The 17,995-nt window shown below is 36.0% G+C and overlaps 1 pseudogene; it reads left to right on the top strand.

The window, feature by feature from the left end:
- The first annotated feature begins 13,088 nt into the window (after window positions 1–13,088).
- Window positions 13,089–15,565, top strand: LOC100805797 (pentatricopeptide repeat-containing protein DOT4, chloroplastic-like; annotated as a pseudogene).
- The last annotated feature ends 2,430 nt before the right edge of the window (window positions 15,566–17,995 follow it).

Genomic DNA, 17,995 nt, shown 5'->3' with positions numbered 1-17,995 from the left:
GCTACTTTCACTATGAAGGCTGAGTTCGTTTCTTGTTTTGAGGCTACCTCGCATGGTGTATGATTGAAGAGTTTTATATCTGGCCTTAGAGTTGTGGACTCTATTGCTAGGCCATTAAAGTTGTATTGTGACAACTTTGTTGCGGTGTTTATGGCTAAAAATAACAAAAGTGGAAGTCGAAGTAAGCACATCAACATCAAGTACTTAACCATAAGAGAACATGTTAAAAAAAAGAAAGTGGTCATTGAACATGTCAACACTGAGTTGATGATTGCTGATCCTTTAACTAAAGGCATGCCACCAAAGAATTTTAAGGATCATGTAGTACGAATGGGACTTGGTTCCATGATGTAATTTCATTGTACGTACATTTGTTATTTTCAATAAAACTCTTATTCAGTTAGATATTTTCTCATATGATTTTGTGCACATATTTATTTATTTCGAGAAAAATCATTTGGTTTTGATATAGAATAAACATATGGTTTATTCATTAAGTTGAGAGCTAGTGTTGAGAGACTTGATATATTGTGGTATATGGAAGATACTACTCATCATCAGAGGACCTATCGCCATGACTCATATATTATGTTTCTTATTACGGTTGATGTTGAGTTAAATGGACCAAGTGGAAGAATGTTGGAAGCCCACGTTCAAAACACACTCCATGTACTTCCTTTTTTATATATTTTATTATTTTGGAAAATTTAGTTATTTCTGAATCTGGTCCATTTTCCATCCACATTCAACCCATATCTTTACAAATATATTTGCAACCACCTTCAGTAACAAATCACGTATCCATCCTTTATCTCACGTACTGATAAACTTCATATCTCACATTCTGATGACAAGTTGACCTCTGTGATGGACAGATTCTATAAATAGGATGAGGTGCTCTCAGTTTTATATCACAAAACTTACTTCTCTATTAAAAAAAAATACACCATCTATTCAGAGTGAGTAAGAGTATGGAAGAACAAAACTGTCTTTTAGGTTCGTGTGTGCGCCGCTTCGCGTTCAATTTACAATGACGGGAGGTACGCTCGTAATATTTTTAATTTTCGTTGTTTGATCTGAATATGCCATTTAAATTGATTTGCATGTTTAGATCAGTATATGTATATTTTTACAATAAGATGTATATAAAAAATATGAAATTTTGCTTGTTCGATAAATTAGTGGAGCTAAACTGTAGATTGTTGTTTATTTATTAATAGAATAAATCGAAGTTTAGATCCCGTGGCACTTTTCAATACCCATGGCCTTCCTTTAGTTTGGGTTGTTTGTGCTCTTATCTTTTGCATGAAACATATAACCAATACATAATATTCTAGCAATGACCAATACATACCATTTTTAAAAGTATACTGATAACTACTAAATAATTGTATTTTGATAATAGAAAATAAGGCAAAATTGTCTTTAAAAATAATTATTTAGCAGTTATTTGCGCTTAAATATTAAAGAATTGATGTTTTGTTGAATTTTGGCTGCAGATATAAAAACTAGAGGTGTAACAAGCAAAAAGGCTAGAAAAATTGAAGAAAAGAAGAAAATCTGAAGTAGGCCCAGTCCAATACGCGCGCTGAGCGCGCGTTACGCGCTAAGCCCGCGATCTAACAGAAGCACGCGCTAAGCCTGCAACATGTGCGCTAAGTGCGCGATCTACACGCGTTGAGCGAGGGGGTGTCGCGCTAAGCGCGCCTACGAAAGCCCAAAGCCCACTTCAGCAGCTATAAATAGAGAGTCAGTCCAAGGGACATAACACACCACGACAGAACCCCCTCTCCTAGGGGTTTCACTTACTCCCTTTCTTTCACCCCTTCTCATTGTAAAACCCTCAATGGTCATGAGTGGCTAAACCCCCTTAGTTAGGGCCTGACAGGCCTAGAAGCCAATGTGATGTATGATGTACTCTTCACTATTCATCAATGCAATACCAGGTTTTTCTTTCCTATTTTCTTTTCTGTTTTTATCTTGCATACTCATCTTTATACTCTGTTAGGAGTTAGATGCTCGGGAGAGGGTAACGTCTAAATAAGATTTAAAGAAGATATGCATGCATTAGTTTTAGGGGTTAGACGCTCGGGAGAGGATAACTTCTAATAGAACAAGAAGAAAAGATATCATAATAAAATCATTGCTAGGCATAGAGTGATTGCATTATGCCCATGTGTCAAAGCAAACATCTAGCATTAGAACTTCATGCATTTTATCTATTGAGTCTTTGCAAAGGCATTTGGGAGATAGATAGGTAGAATAGGCTTGTCATCGTGAGGCATCAGGGGCAAGTAAATGAATAGATGTGGGTAGGGTAGAATCACTTGAATTGATAAAGAAAAAATCATAAACTCATACATCCTAGGCAGACAAGGCAAGTCAGTTCCTAATATTATTTTATCGTGAATTTATCCTTTATTTAAATCTTTTATCTTTCTTATCTTTCATCTTTTTCTTTATCTTTAAATATCTTATCTTTTCTTTTATCTTCTAATTTTATCTTTAAATATCTTATCTTTTCTTTAGCTTATCTTCTATCTTTCTTTATCTTTTATTTTAAATTCTTATCTCTTGCTTTTAAATTGGGTTTGCATTAATCTAAGTACAAACAAAGTCCCTGTGGATTCGACACTCGGACTTCCGAGAACTTTACTACTTGTAACGATTTGGTACACTTGCCAATGAGTTAACATATACAACAAGAGCTATTATTTTATAACCAATACTACAATTATATGTATTAAATAAAACAAAATAGCATGCTCAAGGTAAATGAAGTACATATCAAACTTATGGATGACACAGAACCAAGTTTCTGGTGAAAAGGAAGAAAAAAAAATATTACAACACATTGTAGGAAAAAAAGTGTTAAAAAACACACATTGCAAAATAAAAGAATCTATTTTGTATTTAAATTATATTATAAACAGATGATATGTAAAAAGTGTATGTTGATGAGTTCCTGAAGCAAGAAAATTTTTTCATAGTGTGAAGACTCTACGTGTATCCACGCCACAATGACCTCTATTTGTCAACAGTGTTGGTGAAAATAAAAGATAGAGGAGTGGGATTGGGACCTGTTCATCAAATCATTATTGATAATATTCTTTTTAAGCTATATTATTTCTTGTTATTTTTTATTGCTAGTCATTTAACACTTAAAATTAAAATAATAATTGACCAAGTCAAATTTGTATCTAATCATCTTTTCAACCCAAATTTTAAATACAAAATCATGCATTCTTCTTTCATCAAATCTTTCGTATTATTTATACTTTGAGTCCTAGCAAAAATATAATAATATTCTACCTTTTGAAATCAATTAATCATTTCATCATATTAAATTCTATAATTTAATTAATCATCAAATATTAAAATAATTTATATTAAAATCAATTAACCTATTGGTGCAAATTTGAAATTAGGTTAGCCAATGTAGCTGTGGGTTTCGTAAGAGAATAAAATATTTTGTCGTGAAATAGAATAAAATAGATAAATAATACTTAAATATTATTATACATATTTTATTTTAATTTTTTAAATTAAATAATTTAATAGATTTTAATAGTTGAGTAAGTTGTCAAACAAACTATTCATAGTAATATATTTATTTTAAATAAATTTGTTTATTGAATAACTTGGTAAATAAAGAAGTATGAGGCAAAAATATCTGGCAAATCAAAATAAGTAAACATACACATATATAATACATATATGCCAAATGCAAAAAAAATAAAAAAATACTACAACTAAAATGAAATTCATTCAGTAAAAAGAAAAACTTAAATGACACTGTTTTGGACAAAAAAAAAAAAAGAAGCTCGGCCAATACAATATGACCGTTGACATGTTTGGGCCTGGAGTGTGTCCCATATAAAATACGACCGTTTACACCATTGTCTTTATAAATATGAGAGTCACAGGAACACTTGAATGTTGAAATACAAGAGAAATCCAAGTGAGAGGGAGATATCGGTCGCGCGCAGCCCACAAGCTTGCGAGTATGGAATGTTCTTTCTCTCGTCTCAATTTTATTTTTATTTTTTGGTTTTCCTTTGGTCTCTCTGTTTGTTTTGATCTTTTTCTATTTTTAATCTTTGAATCCTTTTTAGTAGTTGATTTGAGATACATGGTGCCTTTGGTAAGCAAACGCGTTTTGCCTCAAAACCGTGTCTGACACGAATGTTTGTGGCGATTGCAGTTGTTTGCGACATTCTCATTCTTGATTAATTCAAGAAGGTTATGAACAGCGGATGGAAACTACGGTGACCCTAGGTGAATTCTTTATTTCGTAATTTTGAAGTGGGATGGTCCCTTGTAGCCTCGATGACCCAAAATTGAACTCGATATTGAATTCAAGATGAATTCTTAATTTCGTATTTTTGAATTGGGATGGTCCCTTGAAGCCTCGATGACCCAAAATTAAACTCGATATTGAATTCAAGATGAATTCTTTATTGCGTATTTTTGAATTGGGATGGTCCCTTGAAGCCTCGATGACCCAAAATTGAACTCAATATTGAATTCAAGATGAATTCTTTATTGCGTATTTTTGAAGTGGGATGGTCCCTTGAAGCCTCGATGACCCAAAATTGAACTCGATATTGAATTCTGTTGGAGTATGAATTCATCAAAAAAAATCACGCACATAGATGCACATACACGCACATACACTTTTCCAAGAACAAGAGAGAGAAAGGGGAAAACAGTTACAACCAAAATTATTTCTGTTAGCACATAGCTAATACTCAATATGGTTCAGCATATAGGAGAGTACTTATTACACGTGGCAATATCTATGTCAATCAATAACTAGCTTATTTATTCTATTGAATTTTAACACACCCCCTTAAGCTAGTTTCCTGCTATCAACAATATTCAGCATGCTTCTCTGTTTCTTGAAGGTTTCAGATTTCAAGGACTTGGTAAAAATATTTGCAAGCTGATCTTCTGATCTGCAGAACTTTAACTTGAATTTCCCCTTCGCAACTTGGTCTCTTATGAAATGAAATTTGGTTTCAATGTGCTTTGATCTTCCATGTGCAATTGGATGTTTGGCTAACTTGATTGCAGATTTGTTATCTACATATAGCTCAACTGGACCTTCTTCTTTGATCTTCAGTTCCTGCATCAAAGTATCAAGCCACACTTCTTGACAAGCTCCCATTGCAGCAACAATGTATTCAGCTTCGCACGATGAAAGTGCAACCACAGATTCCTTCTTCGAGCTCCAAGAAATTGATGCTGAATCAATTAGAAAAACAAACCCAGCAGTGCTCTTCCTATCACTTTTGTCTCCACACCAATCAGCATCTGTATAGCCATATAGATTTCTTGTATTTTCACTATGGTTAATGGGCATCAAAATTCCATAACCAATTGTTCCTTTCACATATCTCAATATTTGTTTTGTTGCATTGAGATGTGATACTCTAGGCCTGTCCATAATTCTGCTAATCAGACCAACACTAAAAACCAGATCAGGTCTGGTGTTGCAAAGATATCTCAATGCCCCAACAATCCTTCTAAACTCAGTAGCATCTACTAAGTCCTCTTCACTATCTCTATCGAGCCACAATCCAGCTTCTGCAGGTGTTTCAGCACTGTTACAGTGTTGCATATTGAATCTATGCAGAATATCAGTAGCATATTTTTGCTGTGTGAGAACAATTCCTTCACTACACTTCTTGAATTTAATTCCAAGGAAATATGACAACTCACCCAGGTCAGTCATGTCAAACTCATCCATCAGATTTTTCTTAAATTCATTCACTTTTGCTTCATTGTTTCCTGTCAATAACAGATCATCAACATAAAGGCATAGCATCATAATGTCTTTACCCCCTGACTTCACATACACTCTATGCTCAGACCTACATTTCACAAAACCCAAATTGGTCAAGCTCTTATCTATTTTCATGTTCCAAGCACGTGGTGCTTGTTTCAACCCATATAGAGTCTTCCTCAATTTGAACACCTTGCTCTCACTGCCTTTCACTACAAACCCAGGTGGTTGATCAATGTACAGTTCTTCTTGTAAATCACCATTCAAAAATGCTGATTTTATATCAAGTTGATGTAGTTTCCACCCTCTCAAACTTGCATGTGCCACCACCACTCTCACTGTCTCTAATCTGGCCACAGGTGCAAATACTTCTTCATAGTCAATGCCTTGCCTTTGGAGAAATCCCCTTGCTACTAATCTCGCCTTATACCTCACCACTTCTCCTTTGGGATTTACTTTCACCTTATACACCCACTTCACTCCAATGGCTTTCTTATTCTTTGGTAGTTCCACTAACTCCCAAGTATTATTCTTTTCTATGGAATTAAGCTCTTCATTCATAGCTTTAATCCATTTCTTATTCTGCATTGCTTCTTCCACTGTGAGTGGCTCAGATTCAGCTAGTAGTGCAAAATGCACTATCTCACCTTTATCATTAATTGCACCATCATTCAACAATTCAAAATCATTTAATCTTTGAGGGACTTGTCTCTGTCTCAAAGATCTTCTTGGCCCCTCAGCACTGCCTTCTCCAGTTTCATTTTCTTGCACAGTCACAGTGTCACTGTCTTCAAGTTGCAATTCAACTTGATTATGTTTTTCTCTCTGGTGTGACATTCCACTCCCAATCCTTGCTTTCATCCACCACTACATCCCTGCTTATCATTATCTTGTTCATTGGATTCAACAATTTATAACCTCCAGTTGAGTGATATCCAATCAATATCATCATTTCTCCTTTATCATCAAGTTTAGTTCTCAGTTGGTCAGGTACATGTCTATAACAAATAGATCCAAACACTCTGAGGTGAGACACACTTGGTTTCACTCCTGTCCAAGCTTCCTCAGGTGTTATATTTTCCAATTTCCTAGTTGGGCTTCTGTTCAAGATGTATGCAGCAGTGTTCACAGTTCTCCCCACAAATATTTTGGTAGTTTCTTGCTCTTTAACATGCTCCTCACCATGTTCAACAAAGTTCTATTCTTCCTCTCAGCTACTCCATTATGTTGAGGAGTGTATGGAGGTGTTACTTCATGTGTGATGCCTTCTTTCTCACAAAATTCAGCAAACTCAGCAGATACATATTCACCCCCACCATCCGTTCTTAATATCTCTAAATTCTTTCCACAATATTTCTCCACTGAAACTTTGAATTTCTTGAATACTTCAATCACATCACTCTTCCTCTTAATCAAGTAAATCCAAAGTTTTCTACTAAACTCATCTATAAATGTAACAAAGTATTTGTTACCTCCAGGAGTCATATGTTGAATTGGTCCACATACATCAGAAAAAAAAACTTGCAGCTTCCTCTTGGATCTTGTGGATACATTTTGATTGAATGAGTTTCTGGACATCTTGCTTTTTATACATTCTCCACATACATCATTTGGCACCTTGATATGAGGAATTCCTTTCACTATTCCCTTACTCTGTAACCTATTCAAATCAGTGAAGTTTAAGTGACCATTACGAAAATGCCATAACCATTCTTCCTTGTCAATTGTTGATGCTAAACACTGTTGCACTAGAACATCTAGCTCAGCTTTAAATGTTCTATTCTTTGACAAATTTGCTTTAATCAACAATCTCCTCTCATTGTCATACACCTTCATGGTACAATCCTCCAACACCATCTTGTACCCTTTCTCCAGTAGTTGTCCAATGCTCAGAAGATTGCTCTTCATTCCTGGAACATACAACACTCCAAAAATAAAGCATTTAGATCCATCTCTCTTCCTGATCATCACCTTTCCTACACCTTCAACCTTCATAGTCCTGTCATCAGCAAACCTCACCCTGCTTTTGACAGTGAAATCTATCTCAACAAACCATTCCTTCTTTCCTGACATGTGTGTTGAACACCCAGTGTCAAGGAACCAGTTATCACCATGATCACTCTCATCCTTCACAGTCACCATATATAACACTTCTTCTATATCTACTTTCTCCTTTATCACTTCTTCCACTCCATCATCACCAATTTCCTCCTCTACTGCCATTAACAGAATTTCCTCCTTCTCATCTTCTTCTTGAGCCAATCTTGCATCAGTGTGGCTTGGATTACTATAGCATTCATCGGCAAAATGATCGTATTTCTCACAATTATAGCATTGAATGTGACTCTTATCAGTTTTTCTTCCTCCTCTTCCACCTCTTCTTCTATAATTTTCACTGTTATTGTTCTTTTGTTCACTATTGTAATTATTACTATAGTTTCCTCTACCAGAGTTTGAGTTACAATTGTTACCTCTGCCTTTTCCTCCTCTGTAATTGTTTCTACTTCTGCCATGTCCTCCTTGACTGTCACGACTTCTGTTTCCACTTTCTGCCATGAGTGCTTGTTCAGTGCTAGGCTTCACAGACTTCCTCTCATTCATTCGTTGTTCATGTGCTTCAAGTGATCCTTGAAGCTCCTCCAATTTTAGTGTTGATAGATCCTTCGATTCTTCAATCGCTACCGTGACATGATCAAATCGCGAATGCACCGATCGTAATATCTTCTCAACAATCTTCTCATCAGACAGAGTTTCACCACACGATTGCATTTGATTTGTCATGGTTTGAACACGAGTGAAATAGGTAACAATTGTCTCACTCTCTTCCATGCCTAGCAATTCATATTGTCGCCTTAGAGTTTGAAGCCGTACTTTCTTCAATTTCTGATCACCGGCGTAGGAGCTCGCGAGAACATCCCACGCCGCTTTGCTCGTCTCCGATCTCGCAATTTTCTTAAAAATTGCTTGATTCACACACTGATGCAGAATGCACAAACCTTTGCAATCCTTCTTCTTCGCATCTCTATATATCGCTTGTTGCGCAGCGGTTGGATTCACCGGCAACAGATCAAGTCCGTTCACCACCAGATCCCACACATCTTGATAACCGAGGATCGCCTTCATCTTCATACTCCACTGATCGTAATTTCTCCCATCAAGAACCGAAAAGTTCGCCGGAAAGTTTCCGTTCGTCGTTGCCATTGATAAGGTTCCTCACCGCCTCTCGTGTTTTCACTCGCTTACCGTCTCTCGTGTTTAGGTTTCACTCACCTCACTTTCAATCGATGATCACACTTCAACAACCTGCTCTGGATACCATTTGTTGGAGTATGAATTCATCAAAAAAAAATCATGCACATACACGCACATACACTTTTCCAAGAACAAGAGAGAGAAAGGGGAAAACAGTTACAACCAAAATTATTTCTGTTAGCACATAGCTAATACTCAATATGGTTCAGCATATAGGAGAGTACTTATTACACGTGGCAATATCTATATCAATCAATAACTAGCTTATTTATTCTATTGAATTTTAACAAATTCAAGATGAATTCTTTATTGCGTAATCTTAAATTCGTTATGGATTCAGACCGATCCTCGGTGACCCTAGCCTGATGGCAACTACAATATGATTTTTTTTATTCATAATTTTAAAGCAGGAATGACCCTCGATGACAACTTAATGGCAATAATTTTAAAGCAGGATGAAGCCTTGATGACCCTGAATTCAATTGCAGTTTTATAATCCTGATGGGATGTTCGGCCCTTTATGATCCTAAATGCAGTTTTTGATTCATTGTGTTGAATGAGGATGGTTGGCTCAAGCCTTGATTATGCCAAAATATATTACAATGTGAATGGAAACATGAATCTACGCATGTGCCTTGAAGGTCTGTCATATTTTTAAACTGGGACGAAATGCATTGTGCCTTAGTGATTCTAAATGCAACCTGTGCTTGAGTCTTTAACGATGACAAATACAATTGTACAACGAATCTGAGTGTAGATCTTTTGATGGACCTAATGCAAGTACAATTTGAATGCACACATGAATCTAAGGATGTGCCTTGATGGCCCTAATGATTATTGTTGCCCACTATGTGGACTGGTGGACGAATCAGCCCAGCATCTTTTTCTTTACTTGCTGGGTTTCTGATAAGCACTGGAAACTATGTTACAGATGGCTTGGAGTCCAAGTTGTGATGCACCATGATGTGGAACAGAATTTTTGGCAACACTCCATGTGCCTCTTAGGGAAGAGAAAGGTCTGGCTTGGCAAATTACTTGGGTTCCTATTGTTTGGTGCTTATGGAACTTGTGAAATGAAATTATCTTCAGGGTTGCAATTCTGGATGTGGAGGATCTTTTGTACACCATTAAACTAAAGTTGTGGACTTGGTTGCATACAAAACTCAAAAGGTTTTTCTTACTCTTTTTTTTAATGGACTAATTCTCCTATACTCTATCAAATTTGCGTTGTTTGTGCTCTTATCTTATGCGTGAAACTTATAACCAATACATAGTATTCTAGTAGTGACTAATACATACCATTTTTAAAAGTATACAACAAGAGCTATTATTTTATAATCAATACTACGATTATATGTATTAAAGAAAACAAAATAGCATGCTCAAGGCAAATGAAGTACATATCAAACTTATGGATGACGCAGAGCCGAGTTTCTGGTGCAAGGAAGAAAAAAAAAGTACAACACATCATATTACACTTTCGAGTTTTGTTTGCCAAGAAAACAGAATTGAAATTCGACAGGAAGGTGTATGGTTATCAAACTCTCGAGTTAACTCACCAACTCTTACGAGTTTACGAGTTCACTTGTACTCTGCGAGTTGAGTAAACTCTATAAACTTTAAGTAAACTCGATAGACTCTCGAGTTTACCACCGATATGGTTATTGGAAAGATTCAGGACTTCAAGAAAGTTCAAATTGGATAATTCTGTAGGAATCCCACCAGTGAGCATATTTGAGGATAGATCCAACGATTCTAACTTTGTCAAATTTTCAATGGATTTGGGAATACGACCACTGAGTCTGTTATGGGAAAGGTTGAGCCCTCTGAGAGAAAGAAGTTTCCAAATGACATTTGGAATCTCTCCTTCAAACATGTTTTTGCGATAAATCAATGCTTACAAAGTCTTTTGGAATTTTGGCCATTGTCATAGTGATTGCTTTTGTTGTTATAGTCACAGAATCAGTGTACATGTTTGTAGTATTCAAACAAGCTTCCATGTATTGCCAATGGGTATCTTGAATAACGTTCTTTATGGCTTCAAATTTTTTTATGTAGGCTTTTGGTATTGGGCCGCTGAAGTTGTTGGAAGAGACATAAAAATGACTAAACTGGGAAATCCATGCTTGGTCTTTAAACTGGCAATGGGACCGTACAACTTGTTGGCTCGCAAAACCAATACTTTCAGTTCTTGTAGAGTTTGAAGCCAATGGGGAAAGACATCCTTTATTTGATTGTTTCCAAGATCTAAAACCTCCAGACTAGTGCAATTGGACAAAGATTCTGGCAAAAAACCTTCTAATTGGTTGCCATTGAGATCCAGAGTACTGAGCCGACAGTATTTTGCAAAGGTACTTGGCAAAGTGCCATGAAGCTTGTTCAGTTGTAGATCCAAAACTTCAAGGGATGATGAGTTAGCAAGGCATCGTGGAATGATTCCAGTCAACTTGTTGTGAGACAAGTTGAGAACATTAATTGAACTTGCATTGTAAATTGAGGAAGAGATGCCACCAGTGATTGAGTTAAAACTGAGATCAAGGTAACTGAGTTCTTGGTTCTGAAAGAATTGTCCAATGATTGCGTCAATAGGTTTTGAGAGAGGTTCAATTCATTTAACAGGTTTGTTTCATGTAACCAATTTGACACTACCTTTAAGTTTGTTATTGCACAAATCGAGAAATTTCAAAATTGGGACTTTTCCTGATAATTTCGGAAACTCAGTTAAACCCGCAGAAGATAAGTCTAAACTCCTTAAACTGGGGAAACAATGTTTGACACTGGATTTGAAATTTAGTGATAACTGATCATTCTGTGAAAGGTAAAGGCTATCCAAATTTTGAAGCCTAGAGAAAAGTGGAAAGTTGACAGATCCACTTAAATTGTTTGATGATAGATCTAACAGAGTAAGGTTTAAAAAGCTGAAAATTGATTCTGGTATGTTGCCCTGCAACTTGTTGTAGGACAAATGTAGACTCTGCAAGGAATGAGATGAGTTTGCACTTATATGCTCTGGCAGCCCTCTGAACTGGTTTTTTGATAGAACTAAATCCACCAAAGATGGCAAAGATAAACACCAAGAAGAAATTGTCCCATTCAGTAAGTTGCCAAGTAAACTTAACCTTGTTAGGATTGGAAACCCTGTTATATTGTTGGGCAGAGGGCCCTCTAATTTATTATTGGAACAATCCAAGTCAGAAAGTTGAGTTAAGCCAAACAATGAAGATGGGATTTGTCCTCCTAAATTGTTATTCAAAACAGAGAGGGTTGTCAACTGGGTTAGCCTGACAAACACATCTGGGATTTGACCACTCAATTTATTATGTGAAAGATCCAAGTGAATGAGATGTTGAAGATTTGAAAGTGTAGACGGCAGGTCACCCTCTAATCCAATTCTTCAAATCTGTTTGAATCAGGAAAGACATTTGGGATTTGACCACTGAGTTGGCCAACTTCCAGATTCAGAAAAGTTAGTCGTGGAAGGGTTAAGAGTGAGGATGGGATTGAACCATTGAGGAAGTTAGATGAGAGGTCTAGGGAAGTGAGATGTGTGAGAGGTCTAGGGAGGGATTGACCCTTGGGAAGTCACAAGATGAAATATATAAGACACTAAGAGAATGAGTGCTGCAACTCACTTCTGGAAGCTGGCCTTGAAGGTCCCAATTTTCTGAAAGATATAGGTGTTGAAGATTTGGTAAACAAAGAATGTCATCTGTCAAGTTTCCTCTTGGCCAGTTCTCATATTAAGTGTCCTGATTGAAATTGAAGACATATCTGTTTCAGCCAAATCAAGCTCCCTTAGAACTGTTGCATTTTGGAGCAGCCTTTTCCAAGTGTCTTCTTCCCACTTTAATGGATAAATACTATTAGTACTAGAGAAATCAAGTGAGGCTAATTTGGAAAGGTGAGAGATTTGGGAAGGAATTTCACCTTCAAAGTTAGAACCAGACAAGTTGAGATGTGTGAGGCTCAGAAACCCACCAAAGAGAGATGACAGTTGAGGTTGATTGAAATCATTGAAAGCAAGGTTGAGTGATTGAAGATGAGAAAGATGGAAAAGCCTACTGTTTGGATGGATTTTGCCGGTAAGCCCACTGCAGGTGAGGTCGAGCTCAGTCACGTGACCGGAGATATGGTGGCAGGTGACTCCAGGCCAAGAGCAACAATCTGTCCCATTTTCCCATGTTGTGGTCTTTGAATAACCAGGATGACAATAATAATTGTGATAACTAGTCTTAATAGTGAAGGAGTTCTTGAACTGAAGCAAGGCAAAGCTGTCATGGGGGTGGCATAAGGAATGAGAGGGTGAAAAGTAAAGGATCAGCAAATGCCAGCACATAAGGAACCACCATATCCATGATTCCATTTTTTAACTAGTGTGCAACTCCAAAGTTTTTAGGTGGACTTAGTATAAAGGGAAAATATACATGAAAGGGTAATTAAGGAACCAAAGATTGCTGCTTATGTAAGAGAAGGTCTATATGATGATGCAATAAAGTTATTCTATGAAATGGAAAGCAAAGGGGTTAGTCCAGATGTTTATTCCATGAATAGTGTCCTTCATGCTTGTGCTTGTAGCAACTCATTGGATAAAGGCAGAGATGTACACAATTACATTAGAAAGGACAACATGACCTTGCGCTTTCCTGTGTCTAATGGTCTCATGGATATGTATGCAAAATGTGGAAGCATGGAAAAAGCTTATTTAGTCTTCTCTCAAATTCCAGTTAAGGACATTGTCTCATGGAATACCATGATTGGAGGTTATTCAAAAAACTCTCCTCCTAATGAAGCTCCTAAAAGTTTTTGCTGAGATGCAAAAAGAATCAAGACCTGATGGCACTACAATGGCTTGCGTTCTTCCAGCTTGTGGAAGCCTAGCTGCTCTAGAGATAGGCAGAGGGATACATGGGCGCATATTGAGAAATGGGTACTCATCAGAGTTGCATGTAGCCAATGCACTTATCGATATGTATGTAAAGTGCGGGTCACTAGTTCATGCACGATTGCTCTTTGATATGATTCCTGAGAAGGATTTGATCACTTGGACTGTTATGATTGCTGGGTATGGAATGCATGGGTTTGGAAATGAAGCAATCGCCACTTTCCAAATGATGAGAATTGCAGGTATTAAGCCTGATGCAATTACCTTCCCTTCCATCTTTATGCTTGCAGTCATTCTGGATTACTCAATAAGGGGTGGGAATTTTTTAATTCCCTGATCAGTGAATGCAACATGGAGCCCAAGTGAGAGCATTATGCTTGCATGGTAGATCTCCTTGCCCGCACTGGAAATCTTTTGAAGGCCCACAGCTTCATTGAGACAATGCCAATTAAACCAGATGCTACAATTTGGGGTGCCTTATTTTGTGGGTGCAGGATCCATCATGATGTGGAGCTAGCAGAAAAAGTGGCAGAGCATGTTTTTGAGCTAGAGCCAGACAACACAGGATATTATGTACTTCTTGCCAACATATAAGTAGTGGAAGAAAAGTGGGAAGAAGTAAAGAAGTTACGAGAGAGGATTGGTAAGCGGGGACTAAAAAAGAGTCCAGGTTGTAGTTGTATAGAGGTCCAAGGAAAATTTACCACCTTTGTTTCTGCAGATACTGCACACCCTCAAGCCAAAAGTATAGTCTCATTACTGAATAATTTGAGAATAAAAATGAAGAATGAAGGTTATTCTTCTAAGATGAGATATGCCTTAATTAATGCAGATGACTCAGAGAATGAAGTAGCTTTGTGTGGGCACAGTTAGAAGTTAGCTATGGCTTTTGGTATATTAAATTTTCCGTCTGGGAGGACTATTAGTGTCACCAAGAATCTACGAGTATGTGATGATTGTCACGAGATGGCAAAGTTCATGTCCAAGACAACCAGAAGGGAAATTATCGTGAGAGGTTCAAATCGGTTTCACCATTTCAAGGATGGTTTCTGTTCTTGCAGAGATTTCTGGTAAATAAATCATTGGAGAAATTCAATTGAGGGGAAGTCATAGTGATACCATATCAATTTATCCCTTTCATGAATAAATCTTATGCCAATCAGTTTTTGACTGAGGTACGACGCATTTATTAATAAGGATTGGGAGTCGATGCCAAGCATAAGATGGATCAAGGAGAGTCACACTTGTGCTGTATCAGAGGTATAGACTCTTGGTTTAACAGTCGTGTCAGAGGAAACTTACATGTTCGACTCCTGTATGACAATACCAGATTTTGTCAATCACAGATAACCCATCTACATTTGTTTATGTGGATTTGATTTTAGAAATTTTTTTACTCAGGGGATCTCTGATTGGAGTTGAGAAGCAGTATGCTTATATGGAAAATAGATTATCGGAATATTGCAATTGGGGAAGACAGAGAGGGGAAGCTCTCAGTTTGCCTTGAGAATCCAATCTTCATTTGTGATTTCTACCAATGTTAATTTTTATTATCTCTTGAGAAAGGAATCAAACAGAGACGGGCCATTGAAATGCTATTTTAATGCTAAGGATTTTCTCTGTAGTTAAATGCTATTTGGATGCAAAATCTTCTCTGTAGTTAAATTTCATGATTCTCATTAGGTGCTCAAAAGGATAAGTTGTTTGGCTTTTAAGTCATTTATGCATTATCAGTGAAATCAAGAATATTGCTAGAATGCTAGTTCATTGTTAAATTTCTGTAACTTTTGATTTACTGATTTTGGTTAACTATGGTCTAGATATACTAACATATTCATTCACAAGGTAACTTAAGCATAGCCTTTTTGAACATGTCATGTTCTATCTTCTTCCTTTCCCTCAAAAGTTCTTGGACTGCACATATGTTTCCCATTGAGGCTTTGCTGCAATGATTAATTGTCATCAGGCATTCATGATAAACTAATACTAATGACTAAGGTTGTATAAACTAAAAATACACCCATGAAACTGAGATCTAAAAACATCTGTCCATACAACCTAAGGTTCATGTAAATAAAAGCATGGGGCAGAGGAATGAATCATGAATGAGAGAAATGGGTGATGCTTTTAACTGTATAAAAGATGGGGAAGTCCTGTCCTCAAGTGGGGACTTGTTTTTGTCTTCATACATAATGATTAGAAAAGTTAGGACAGAGTTGCTAATGCTGTTGGATATTGACAACCACGTCCATCACACATGTAACGATTTGTTTTTAAGGGGGGGAAATATAATAAATAATGAAACTACTTGAGTGCAGCCAAAAAGTTAAATGAAACAATTATATTTTCAATGCTAGCTAGCAGCACCAAGTAATTGTATTCACAACAAAGTCCAGATGATAAGAGAAACAAGTTTCTCACCTTACCTTTAAACTGGCGGAGGCGTGGATATGCTTATATAGTTACCCAATTTTGTTGAAGATTAGAATTCTAAAAACAATGGGAAATTGTGAACTAATAATCGGCTATCACAGACACAATCAAAGACATTGTAAGATGGGTCACAAGGCATGTGGTGAAAAAAAAATACTAATCTGATATATGATGAATAATGGATTTAATAGTCCATTTCAGTATTTAGTATCTAATGTAACGTGGAAAATGAATCTGTGTGGAAGTTTATTTATTTACTTAAATCATGGTAGCTCTCTCTGACAACTCATAACCAACCATCTAACAGTAGCACGGACCATAAAACTGAACCAGAGTCAGACATCACCTTTGGCAATTGGCATAAACAATCCCCTTTGATCCATACTCTGCATGTCAACACTACCGGTTGTCAAATATTCTAACATATAACATAAATGAGTAAATTGTTGGAAAGGAGTTAATCTACTCACCCTCTTTTTCTTATAAAGTACATAAATTATTTGAGTTATAAACGTGAATTTATGTTTATATCTCCTGTTTAAGAATTTAAACTCTTTGTGATCACTGATCAATAGAAAGGGGATTTTTCTCAAGATGAATTTTCACACGATCTTGTTACGTACAAATCTTGTGTTTATCTCTCTGTAATGAATGATTTGTTAAACATCCACCAATGAAAGATCATGAAAAAAAAGGCTTAAAACATTCTTATTAATATGAAAAACTCAATTTCTTTTCATTGAATATTATACAAAGTATTGGATCGATATACCAATGTTTTCAACTAGTTTGTTTGCATTCAAGTGTAATTCTAGCAGATTAGGAAGGCCATATACCATATCCAATAGAGAATTTTGTGCAAGATACAGACAGGTATGATAATATTGAAATTTTTTGAACGAATGGCCAATGTATCCAACCTGAAGCGCATGTCATTGGGGGAAAGAATTTAGAAAGCAACGTGTATGAATTAATATGCGTAGCAGACATGCAAATTCGATTTTCTACCTTTTGCTATTTGTTTTTACAAGACCAAAACAAATGCATTTGAAAGTTTTTGGGGTCATTTCCGTCGGTGAGAACCAAATCTAAATGTCGTAAAAAAAAATGGTTCTTATAACGAGAATAACTGTGATATGTCTTGGTTTACGAAAGAAAGTGGAAAGAAAGAAAGGGAAAAGAAGATAATAGCAAGATAATATTTTAAAGGTTAAATTGTAATTTTGGTGTTACTAGTTTTTTAAATTCATCATTTTAATTTCATGAATTTTAATTGTAACATTTGATCCTTTAGTTTCATAAATTGAGGATTTTGGTTTTTTTATAGATTATTAACAAATAAAATTCTGATTAATTGAGTTATTAAGTTAATTATAAATTAACTAAAACTATTAATTATTAAAAATTGAATAAAAAATTATTAATCCTAATTTTTCATAACATTTTGTTTTTTCTCTTCTATGCAAACACCTCTTCTACTTTCATTATTGCATGCGACGTTGACCGTCATATCACGTTAGGATTAATAGTCTTTTATAAAAAAATTTAATAATTTTATTTAATTTATAATTAATTTAATATATGTGATAATTACAATTATTAGTTAATAATCTACCAAAGGATCAAAATCATAAATTTAT

This window comes from Glycine max, chromosome 13, assembly GCF_000004515.6.
Source record: "Glycine max cultivar Williams 82 chromosome 13, Glycine_max_v4.0, whole genome shotgun sequence".
In the NCBI taxonomy this organism is placed as follows: domain Eukaryota; kingdom Viridiplantae; phylum Streptophyta; class Magnoliopsida; order Fabales; family Fabaceae; genus Glycine; species Glycine max.
Note: the sequence above shows the minus strand (reverse complement) of the source record. Positions and strands in the feature narration are given on the sequence as shown.